This window comes from Cyclopterus lumpus, chromosome 8, assembly GCF_009769545.1.
Source record: "Cyclopterus lumpus isolate fCycLum1 chromosome 8, fCycLum1.pri, whole genome shotgun sequence".
NCBI classification, from domain to species: Eukaryota; Metazoa; Chordata; class Actinopteri; order Perciformes; family Cyclopteridae; genus Cyclopterus; species Cyclopterus lumpus.
This window is the reverse complement of record NC_046973.1, coordinates 8,211,628-8,224,313: the sequence shown is the minus strand read 5'-3', so window position 1 is coordinate 8,224,313 and position 12,686 is coordinate 8,211,628. Positions and strand designations below refer to the sequence as shown.

General features: G+C 42.9%; 1 pseudogene; it reads left to right on the top strand.

Annotated features, from left to right (window-relative positions):
- Nucleotides 1-8,110: 8,110 nt before the first annotated feature.
- Nucleotides 8,111-11,594, top strand: LOC117734748 (annotated as a pseudogene).
- Nucleotides 11,595-12,686: the final 1,092 nt, after the last annotated feature.

The following is a 12,686-nucleotide window of genomic DNA, read 5'->3' as shown; positions in this document are numbered from 1 at the left end:
AATACCCCTTTTTTTTATTTATTTTTTTTTTTATTTCATTGTTACCGTTTCCTACGGGACTAAAATGTGGGACGCCAGTGTCTGCAGTCAAATCCACTTCAACTTTAAAATTCCACAATCAAAAACTTCAGACAAGGCACACTGAGATTTCCAAACTCTTTTCCTAGCTCTCTAGTGGTTCTTTAACTTTTCCCAGTTTCCACACCAAGTCAATCAAGTCTGTTTTGAGTATACTTGATACCCTTCCCAATGTACATGCACCATATACCATACCTACTTAGTTTGGGACACTTGTTGCATTGCTGTTATGGAAGTGGCCACAGAAGGGTTAAAATATAGCATGCAGAGACCAACTGCAAATTAGAGTATTGAATCATATGAATAGTTAGACATCTGGTCCTGACCTGTGGTTTAGGTTAAACTATTTTACACTCGTTTATCAATACCAGATATGTCAAAATATGAATTATCAGATCGATATGACTACAGGATCATATTTTTGAAGCATTGGGGAATATCCACAGCCAGATGGCATCCAGAAAATGAGAACTTTGTAAATAGAACTCAGATGAGTTGCCAACAAGATAAAATGTGTCAAAAATATTCAGTGATTTCTAAGGTATCGAATTCTGTATGAATTTTTTGCATTTTTGGAGTGCAGTGTCATTGCCAGGAAGGGCTTGTTGCTTATACAGAATTGGGTACTGTGAGGTGTTTCTAAACTTGAGTATGCTTATTCGCGGTAAATGTTTTCTTCCTTAGTCAATGTACTCCTTCAAATTAAAGCTATATGTTTGTAAGAGAAAAGACAATTTGAACAATGAATCGCTTGTAGGCAACACATTAAAGCTGGATTGTTGTGGAGCTCAAAATGGTCACTGTACTGTTATTTGTCAATGCACATCAGATCATTATTAACATTAACTGAAACATTAGTGTGAAGTACATTAGTATGGGATTCATTGACTCATATTGACGTAGTTCTTAACTTGCCTAGATAGCCTACTACAACAACATATTAGAATTGCTGAAAATCAGTTAACAGCTTTTGGTTTTGGTGTGCCCCCCCCCCCCCCCCACACACAATATTTTCAGTGGCCCCATCTGAACACCCCTATGAACAATATATGGGTGCACCGCTGGCAATCGCAGGCCTGTATCTCAGTGCGACTGCAGCTTTAATTCTCCCACATCAGTTAAGGGGTAATTGCATCCAGCTATTGTCTCCATGTGATTTGATTTATCTGAAATGGGAAGTATTTAGGATTGTGTGTTTGAACCATTTACATCCATACTTTAGATCTAGATACATATGTCACCATACAAGGGCTGGCTAAATGCATTGAAGAAATCAACAACTGGATGTGGCAGAATTTTCGTCAATTAATTAAGGATAAAACAGAAGTAATTGTTTTTAGTCCCAAGGACGAACGATTGAAAGTCAGCGCTCAGCTTCAACCTCTGATGTTAAAAACCATAAAACAAGCCAGAAATCTAGGTGTAGTTATGGATTCAGACCTTAACATGAACAGCCATATCAAGACAATTACAATATCAGCCTACTATCACCTGAAGAATAAATCCAGGATTAGAGGACTTGTGTCTCAACAGGATTTGGAGAAACTTGGCTTAGTAGGCCTAGTATGAAAACACAACTTGATTTTGACTTGAATGAGATTATCTTTTTATTATTTTTGGATAAGGTGCCTCACTGAAAAAGAGGAAGAATCAGACGCACTATTCCAACCCAGAACGAGTGCTTCTTCGCTTCAACTGCAGCTTGATGCTTTCCTATTTAAACAGGAATCGAGGAATTTAGTGAGCCATTTTCACGGTTGATTTAAACATGTTTGGAAATGCTCCCATTTTATATGGTGACATTTCTGTGATCTATTTTATTGTTTTTTAGATATGTATCACTTGCCAGCTGAAAGCAACCTCTTAAATGTGGCAGACCAGCCCCATCAACAAGGCCTGCAATTATGTAGATTCAAGGTTATTTTCTTTCTTTTGTATTGTAACTCATAAATTTAATATACATATAGTTTTTACTCGACTCTCTATGGATCATTGACATTGGAACCTTTTGGCTTTCAAGGATGGAAAAGTTTCTAATCCTATGGTTTAATTTTGTTCAAACAAGACTGAACTATTTAGAAGCCTGTAATCTTATGTTTGAATTAATCTGTTTTCATGTTTCTTTGTAAAGTTGTTAATATTTAACTTTTAGGGTGTTTGAGGGTGTCCAGAGAGTATATGTATAAAGAAGGATGAAATTTGGCTTTTGGTGTAAATGACCTCAAATTATAGCTTAAGTCAGAGTCTAACCTCCATCATTGTTTTAAATTAAAACAAACTACTGTGTACAGTAATGTCTGCACAGCATTGTGGGATGAACCAAATGCAACAACACAAGTACAACTATTCATGACACATTATTTCTCATGTTTTATGAACACATCTGTATCCTCTCTCATTAGATGGATAACTGTGGATGGCAGTGATGTGTGTCAATGTTTTGAAAGTATCTGTTCCAAAAGTTATTATTACACGAAAATGAGAAGTCAGATCCCTGAAGGTATGCTGTAGATCTTAAGTACATTTTCAGTGTAAACCTGTTATTTCTGTGCAAAAGTAGCAACAAAATGTCCCCTTATGCCTGTTTTTGTCTTCAGATATGGTGGCATATTGAACTGTAACACGTGCCTTTGATGGTTTTCGTCAGCAAGTAGGCAACGAACTGAACACCAAACAATCAATATGACTGTTTCAATATTACATTACATGTACGCTTTTATCCAAAGCGACTTACAATCATGTTACATTCATACACTGTAGACACAGCTTCAGGGAACAATTCAGGGTTAAGTGTCTTGCTCAAGGACATATCGACTAGGGTGGGGATTGAACCGCGAACCCCCTGATTGAAAGACAGACCTGCTAACCACTGACCCACAGTCACCCTCTTGGCATTGTGATGTTAAAATCAACCGTCCTAAGTTCTGTGTGTTCTTTTTGATAATAACAGGCACTGTATCTGTTTTCTTTTTATCTGGGTTGATGAAGATTGGTTCCTTTCCAGTGGTCTCAAACTCAACTTACCTGGGGGCCGCTGGAGGTAGAGTCTGGGTGAGCCTGGGCCACATCAAGTATTCCACAAATAAAGGGTTTCAAGTATTCAAAAAAACAACTGATGCAGTCTTCTCAATCTTTATTAATAAGAGTTCAGAACATGAAGGGGTTCTTCAGAACATGAACGGTTCTTCTTGCCTACTCCTTGCTGCCAGAGACCTGGCAGCACTTCCTCTCACCCAGCTGAGCCACACTTGGTTTAAGGGAGGAAGCAGTTGAGACCCTCAGTATGGCTTGAAGATGCTCATCAGTAAGTTTGGACCTGTACCTTTGACGTATTAAAGTTCATGGTGGACAATAGCTTTTCACACATGTGCTCCCAAAAAGGCACATGGTCCACTTGAACATCCTGGAAAGCTCAGGGAAGGTGGGGGGCAATTCTCTAAAAAATGTTCCAAGCTTGTCTGCTTTTCCACTCACCTCCCCGAACTTGGCTTTGAGTTCAGAATTGCAATGCAGGTCAATGAGCTCCATTTGAAGCACAGGAAGGGCATCTTGCACATCAAAGGAGAAGGGGTCAGCAACAATGTGTGGCTCTGTGTGTCTTGAAGTCTGCAAACCTGTGATCAAATTCCTCCTGTAGCTTTACAATGGCATCAGCATATTTCTCACCACTGAATGGTGTGCCTGCATCCATGAGTGCCTTGCATGCTGGGAAATGGCAGAGGTTTGTCTGAGAGAGCTGGGCTTTCCATAACACAAGTTTTGTGGAGAATGCTCTGACGTTGTCATAGGCAGCACTGACAAGCTGTCCCTGGCCTTGTAACTTCTTGTTCAGCACATTCAGCTCCTGTGTGATGTCAACAAGAAAAGCTAAGTCCATGAGCCATTTGGGATCACTTAACACAGGAACAGCCACCCCATCCTTCTCCATAAAGGCTTTCACTTCTGCTCTCAAGTCAAAAAACCTCTTCAAGACATTCCCCTGCTGAGCCAACATATCTCGGTGAAGTAGAGCACTTCCTCATATGCTGACTCTATTTCTTCCAAAAAGGTGTCGAACTGCTGGTGCTTTAAGCCCCTGGATCTGATATGGTAGATGCATTTCACAACGACAGACATCACATTGTCAAACTTCAGGCATTTCCTGCAAAGAGCCTGCTGATGGATAATGCAGTGCAGAACAATGGCTTCCTCCACACCCTCCTCTTCCAGTTTTCTTTGAACAAGTGCCACCAGTCCATTTCTCCTCCCTGTCATAGATGCCGCTCCGTCAGTTGTTATTCCAGCAAACCTCTTACATGGTAAACCGGCATCCACAATGGCATCAAACAGCTGGCGGAATATCTCCTCAGCAGTGGTCTGGCCATACCTTGGAATCACTGTGAGCAACTCTTCCATCACTTCAAAATTGTCGTCAACACCACGGACATACATTGCGAGCTGCACAGTGTCAGTGATGTCTGTGCTTTTAAAGGCAGGTTTTGAGAAAGACATGACAGGGGCTGGGTGACAGGATATATTTTCCTTTGTGTCACTCCAGAATCACGTTTCAATCAAGTGACTAATGTTGCTTATTCGCGTTGTAAATATAAAACGGCCAGGGCAACGACTCGCGCAATGACTTGGCAAAAGGTGCGTGTGAGAAAAATGCACGGGCCGAAATAACACTAAACTTTTTAAGACCCAATTAAACTATTAAATCTTTTTTTAAAGACTGATCAACAAGATAGGCTTGTTGTCATTGTAAAAAAAATAAGGGAGAAGAATGTTCTTACGTTTTGTAATTGTTGAAATGTCCTAAAGCATCCTGTCTGGAAGACTTCTTATGTTTACAACAAGTGTTTGGTTAATTGAACAAAAGAATTATAGGAACATGTTTTCACTCTGGCCAAATTTACTAGATTTTAGAAAGTCACAAGAGCAACTCTCCAATACTTAAATTAGTAAAACGCTTCACAGCTAAGAGGAATCAACTGGCCCATGTCATCCATTCTTAAACTTCATCTCCATTTTTCCAAACTCAACCTGCGTCTATTAACGATGGTGAGTGCACTGCTCTCTTTAACTAACAGCACTCTAGTAGCATCAAGCTAGACAAAATAGCATCGTATTACTTATGGTTACATAATTACAAAATATGGTTTCATAGAGACCGGTGTAGTGATTCACTTTGGCCACAAGGGAAGTATGATGAACGGAGCATATATGACTGATGCTGATAGGAATTTTGATCAGAATTGTTTATTTACTAAGTATGTTGAACATACGAGGAATTTGACTTGGTGAGAGGTGCATAAACATTGAGATAAAAAAATATAATACAAACAATAATCATAACTATGGTAAGTAACAAACCGATATCAGTATGTGCAAGGGTGTTTGAAATTGTCTTGGGGATGTCAGAGACAGTCAGTCAGTCAGTCAGTGGGGGTTTGTTGATGAACTGCAGCTGGGAAGAAACTGTTCTTATGACATGAGGTCTTAGTCCTGATGGACCGCAGCCTCCTGCCAGACAGAAGGGACTCGAGCAGTTTGTGTCCATGGTGAGAGCAGTCGGCTACAATCTTCCTTGCCCGCTTCAGGGTCCTGGAGGTGAACAAGTCATGGAGGGAAGGCAGATTGCAGCCAATCACCCTCTCAGCAGAGAGAATGATGCGCTGCAGTCTGCCCTAGTCCTTGGCAGTGGCTGCAGGGTACCAGACGCTGATGGCGGAACAGAGGATGGACTCGATGATGGCAATGTAGAAGTGCACCATCATGGTCTTTGGCAGGTTGAACTTCTTCAGCTGCCTCAGGAAGAACATCCTCTGCTGAGCCTTCTTGGTGATGGAGCTGATGTGTGGATCCCATTTAAGGATCTTGGGTTATGGTGGAGCCCAGTGTGACCGCCATTTTTACCTTACCTTTTTAAGCTGAAATAACAAATATCGAAGAAAGAGAACTTGTTTATGGAATAATTTATTCTTGCAAAAAGAGGCACCATTACAGAGTCACTATGAGTCTTCATAAGGATACACTGATACACTGAAGAGTGACAATATACATAGGTATATATATGAGAGGAAAGGAAAGGCTGTAAAGGAACATTTGGTTTTAGGCTGTCAAGAACAAAAGGGATTGGGTCAGCGTGGGAATCAAAACAGTCAGAGGACTATGCCCTTAATTTATGACCTGTCCACACAAGTACTTTAAAACTTAACGACAGGTACGGGGGTTATTATGCCATTTGAGCAGCTACTAAATGACCCCGTAGTCATGCAATGGAGGCTCTGATAAAATGTGTCTTAAGAAAAAAATTGTGTCACTAGATCGGATACTCACTGGAAGACTGTTCCAGAGTGGAGGTGCCAGTACAAGAAATACTCAATCTTCCTTAGATCCTCAGACCTGAACCTGAACTCTGGAACAGCTAAAAAACAACAAATTGGGATTTTAGTACATGATTTGCAAGCAAATAAATGCACAAATAAACTGATAAAACTGAATAACATGCCTGAAGTGTGTGCTGATAGCTGTTGTGAAGAAGGTCCAGGCTGTGGCTCAGTTGATGTGCGCCCAATTACACCCGCACATTCAGGTTTCAGTCTACTGATTGCTTCACTGCATTTGGAGGAACTACGAAACCCGAGTGATTTAAATCTGGGGTCTAGAAGTGTTGATAGGGTCAACACACTTAATGATTCCAGATTGGAAGCAGTGTCTGTGACTCGTCGCCTCAGGTGTTCGTGGAGGTGTATTGGGGCCTGTGTGTGCAAATTTGAAGCGTTACGCTCAAATGCATGATAGAGCATTTTCATCATGGGGATGACCTTTGACCCTGAAAATCTCTTCTCTTCAGACAACTTCACTCTAGCTTGATGGAAAGGAGCAAGCACAAGAAGTGTTTCTCCTATGATGGTAAACTCATCAGCCATAAGTGGAGTTATGTCTGTTTTTAGTGAGACGAGGGATACCCACACTGGTTCCTTCTCATCATGTAGCCTTGCCGAATTTTTGTGGATGAAACCATGTTTGGTGCTGCGTCCGTCACAAGACACTTTACTTTATTAGTTATGGCCCAGTCATCCATCATTCCCCTTGTGACTCGGGCCAAATTGTCAGCAGTGTGACTTTGTGGAAAGTATTGCACTCTCAACACAGATGTACACAACTGCATATTCTCATTAATGTAGTGACAGGTAAGAGCCAAGTAAGCCTCCATGTTCACAGATGTTCACGTCAGCTGTTATACTCACTGCCACAGCTTGCTGTACTTCCATTTTTCTTTGACAGTCTGAAGAAGAAGAAGAAAAGCAAATCAATATATTTAAATTAAATATTAAATGAATTGGATATATCAACTACTTCTCTAGACATTTTCCATACAAACCTTTCTGGTTGGCAAAACATATGATGGCTCAAGGACCTGAAGCAGTTCCCTGAACCCCTCACTCTCAACAATGCTGAGGGGTTGGCAGTCCTTGAGAATGAAATTGAGAACTGCCTGGTCCAACGCATGCTTCCTGGAAGCTTGATGGTCAAAAATGAAGTAATAAAAAAATAATATGAATTAATTATTAATAAAGTGACTATGAGTAAGTTGTAATATGTCTGTATACCTGTGTTTATTCTTGGTGTATTTGTGACCTCCTCATTTTCATGCCTCGCTCTGTAATGCCTCAGCATTGACAAGGTGCTTTTATTAATGTAGGACAGTTCTGTCGAACAAATGCGACATTTAACCTGCAGAAAATAAAATGAATCATTTAAACTAAGAGTCACTTTGAAACAGATTTGAATTCTGATAGATCAAGCAGAAACTGAGAGGAACAGGATGAAACAACAAGGAAATAAAAACAAATACCTTATTTGCCGATATAAGATCACCTTTCTTTTTCTTTCGGGCTCCATGGCTTGAAGGGAAGAATTCCGCTACAAAAGATCTGTGATTCTTTTGGCAGAGATGCATCCCGTTGACAGATGCGCTTCCTTAAAAACACAGTTTGGCGCTTCAGTGACAGGCGAAACAGCAGCTGTATCGGTCACATGACTTTCTTCATATTCTGCTTTTCCTCCCCAAGATTACACTCAACATGCTTCAATTCAAAGTCCTCGGATCACAGGGAGCTCCCAACACACTCGGCAAGAGAAGGCTCCACCAAGGAACAAGAGCAGGTGAATACTGTCCGAGTGACCTGCCATCCAGACTCCTTGGAGATTATTATTAAAGCTGACATGTTTGAAGTTGGAGCTCCTGTTAATGGCGATGAATTACTCCTTGGAGTGGAGCACAATGACTACTGTAGAGCTACAACGTCTTTAAGAGATGAGTACAGAATCCTTGTTGGACTCATGGACTGCAGCACCAAACAAAAGGTAATTAATTGATTTCAATTAATATATTCCACACTATACTAGTTTTAAATGCATCTACTTCCCACAGATGACTGCCGACACACTTGTCTACACAAACCTGCTTGTATACTCGCCTGTGGCCTCTCCAGATGGGGTGGTTCGAATGGATGAGGCTGTAATTCCAATTGAGTGTCATTATGAAAGGTCTGTCTTTTAAAGCTCATCTCTTTTTAAAGCGCTCGACCCTGTCTCACTAATTTATTTTAAATGGGGTTTTTTTTCTATTTCTTAGGACGTACAGTTTGTCCAGTTCTTCACTCATGCCCATGACAAAATTGGTAAAAAGAACTCAAAAGCTCATCTCTTTAAAGTGCTCTAGACATTGGCTCATCATTTTATTTTAAATGATTTTTCTGTTTCTTAGGAAGTATAGTTTTTCCAGTTCTTCACTCAAGCCCACCTGGATCCCCTTCATGTCTACACAAGCTGCAGTGGAAACTTTGGAGTTTGACTTGAGAATTATGACAAGTAGGTTTCATTAATTTCTCGTGTTTTGACATTTACGGTCAATATTTATATATATTTTTTTTGTGCAGATGACTGCCTTTATCAAATAAGCTCTAATGTGTTTTACCTCGGCGAGCCCATCGGCATCGAAGCCTCAGTCAGAGTAGGCTATCACACGGGGCTTCGAGTGTTTGTGAGCAGCTGTTTGGCTACACTTTACCCAGATGCATCCTCTAAGCCGTGATACGTCTTTGTTAAAAATGGGTGTAACAGGTTTCCCTGTTACCCGGTGAGTCGCGGACTTAAACAGATACAGCAACACAGCTCGATGTAATTCAAAATGCGACAATACAGGCTCAGTGACGGCTCCTCGCTCCTCTCTCTCGCCTCTCAGTCCCTCCTGCTCTTTATTGGGAAGAGACAGACAGATTAACCCCAGCTGAGGCTGATTAACCCTCAGCCCCAGCTGAGACTGATTAGACATCATTCCGGCACTGTTCCCTGAACCACACCCCCGCTTCACCCACTCTACAGCTGAGTCTAACCACACCCCCTGCCACATACCTCCACCGCCCGTCTTAGGCCAGGGCGCCATCTGGTCTAACCTACTCCCCCCACCTCCATGAGAGCGGGAGAGGAAGTCGGCCACGACCATCTGCGTCCCGGGCCTATGGATCACCGTGAAATTGAAAGGCTGTAAAGCCAGATACCATCGAGTGATCCGGGCGTTGGTATCTTTCATGCGGTGGAGCGCCCCAGGAGGTAGTAGCGCAGGGAGTCAACCGCGCCCACCCGCTGCACATGCTCCGCCCAGGTGGTGCTGTGGATGATCACATCATCCAAGTAGGCGGCAGCATATGCAGCGTGCGGACGCAGCACCTGCCCCACGGAGGCTCTGTGGGGAACCACTCCTTCACACACATTATCTTCACCCACAATGCCTCCATCAATGCCCCGGGTCGAACAAGGCTCTGGTGGATCATAGACTGCGTACAGCCCGAATCCACCATCGCCTGGTGTGTCCCCCCCCTGGATTCTTACTGGAACGCGGTACGTCGCTCCCGGACCGGGAGAAGGTGTTGGAGAGCCGGCAACCCGAATCACCTGGCCCACCTCCATCACCTGGCCCACCTCCCTCCGGAAGTGCACCTCCAACACTCCTGCCCTGGTGTTCGAGAACCCCCCTGTAGGTCAGGAAGAGTGCCGGTGCTGGCGGTGGCTCGGGGACCCGCCGGAGGGGTGCCGGACACTGTGCCGGCGTCGACTCCGCCAGGGCCTGTGTGGGTAGCCTCCTCCGTAGGGCAGGTGCTGGCCGGAACAAAGCCGGCATGAGACCGCTGTCCCCTTGCCCAGGGGAATAAACCGCCAAGTGGTCCTCCGCCAAGGTGATGGCGGTCCCCAGCAGCAACGGGCGGTGGCAGCGGACCCACGCCGAGGTTCCGGACAGCAATCTGCCCACAAACTGCTCGAGGACGACCTTTTCCACCACCTCCTGCGCCGCTCCCGGACCCCCGGGTTGTAGCCATCTGGTGGCCGCGTCCTTGAGCCGCTGAAGACTACAAATTGAAAAACTAATTTAGGTATTGAAGGGAAGATTAACCACTACTGGAAGAACAGACTAAATTCTCCCTTCTCTTCACAGGTGCTTGGTTGACAATTGATGCTTTTAAATTTCATAATGAGGACGGAGGAGAAGTGAGGCTCTACTTTAATGTGCTCAAGTCATTATTATTATGTATTGTTTTCAAACTTACTTTTTTCCTCACAGCTCTACATCACATGCCACCTGACTGCTGTACGAGCAAATGATGCACCAAATAAAGCATGCACTGTTGTCAATGGAAGGTAAGTGAGATCTAGCCCGAAATGTGTATCATAGAAAAATGCAGAGTAAATGAGGGTGCGTGTAAATAATTTTGTATTGCATTTTAGATGAAGGTCAGCTGATGTTAATGACTATGTATGTGGCTATTGTCAAAGTAACGATAAGCCGAGCAGCCCTGGCAAGTTTTGTCCTTGTGGGTTTGAGAAGCCAGATGAACCTGAATTTGGAGTGGACTGGGAACTAATACAGGTTGGGTTCCTTATAGAAACGTGTATGATGGTGAAACTGCAATGTCAGGCTTTACACATAGTTTTGAACGTGTAATTCAATGGGAAAAGGAGGCAGGAGTGGGTCCGATAATTGTCTTGCTAGCCAAGCAGAACAGTGGGCCTATACCTGTAGAGGCGCTTCCTCCTGGTCTGAATAAAATCAGCAGACCTTCACTGTCTGGCAGCCAGTGGAGAAGTGGAATAAACGACAAAATTGGTAAAAAGAACTCAAAAGCTCATCTCTTTAAAGTGCTATAGACATTGGCTCACCATTTTATTTTAAATGCTTTTTCTGTTTCTTAGGAAGTATAGTTTTTCCAGTTGACTCAAGCCCACCTGGATCCCCTTCATGTCTACACAAGCTGCAGTGGAAACTTTGGAGTTTGATTTGAGAATTATGACAAGTAGGTTTCGTTAATTTCTCGTGTTTTGACATTTACGGTTAATATTTATATATACTCAAAAGTATTTTGTGATCTTAACTTATTTATCTTCTAGATGAGAAGGGATTCCTTATTGGTTCACAATCACCAGACGAGGTTGTGATTCAGGCTTCAGAGACTTGGGAAGGACGTCTTGGCTAGATGGTTATAATAAAACTTATTTAATAAAGTATTGAATAAATTGTGATAGTGTGGTCTCAACTAAGGTCCCGTAGGCTTCCGCGATCCACAGTCCACATGTGTAGTTAGCTGTCTCACACTTCCACCCACGAGCCGAGCTCGCAGACAGGTAGATATACTAGCAAAAAGCAACATTGAATGTATGCACATGGACGGAGTGGGCGCCTTAAAGTTGGTGCGCAGGCGTGTCCATATCTCTTGGCATGTAGTCTCAGTCTTTTGTCTCTCCGCTGATCCGATTAGCATCCGACAGCACAGGCATGTCCACGCCTCTTGGCACGGGATCTTCTCAGGTGCTTTCAATGTATTATCAGTTATTTCTGGTACTTTCCACTAAACATGGTGGTACAATGATGTATTGCATTGAATGCATTTCTTTAATGAGATCTATTACATAGTTTAAAATCATGGTGGTACAATAAGACATTAATTCAATTCAATTCAGTTTATTTTGTATAGCCCAATATCACAAATTACAAATTTGCCTCAGAGGGCTTTACAGTCCCAGGACCTCACATCGGATCAGGAAAAACTCCCCAAAAAATAACCTTTCACAGGGAAAAAAGGGAAGAAACCTTCAGGAGAGCAACAGAGGAGGATCCCTCTCCCCGGATGGACCGATGCAATAGATGTCATGTGTTCAGAATGAACAGCATTTACAAAGTTACATAAACACATTACATGAATATGACAATGTATGAATGGAACTCCAATCCATGAAACAGAAGGAGGTAGAGAGGAGGGGGCGGGGCATCAGCAGGGCCAAGGTGGGAGGCCGGCTCACCAGGCATCAGACACCTCCAGGTCCAATGGACCCTATGAGACGTGAAGTCACAACGACTCCGGGGAGGAAGCAGAGTTAATAAGGTGCAATTGAGAGATGTAAATTCATCCATAAGGAGAGAGAGAAGAGGAGATAGGTGCTCAGTGTATCCTAAAACATCCCCCAGCAGCCTATAAGCCTATAGCAGCATATCAAGGGGCTCGACCAGGGCAAACCTGATTCAGCCCTAACTATAAGCACTATCAAAGAGGAAAGTCTTAAGTCTATTC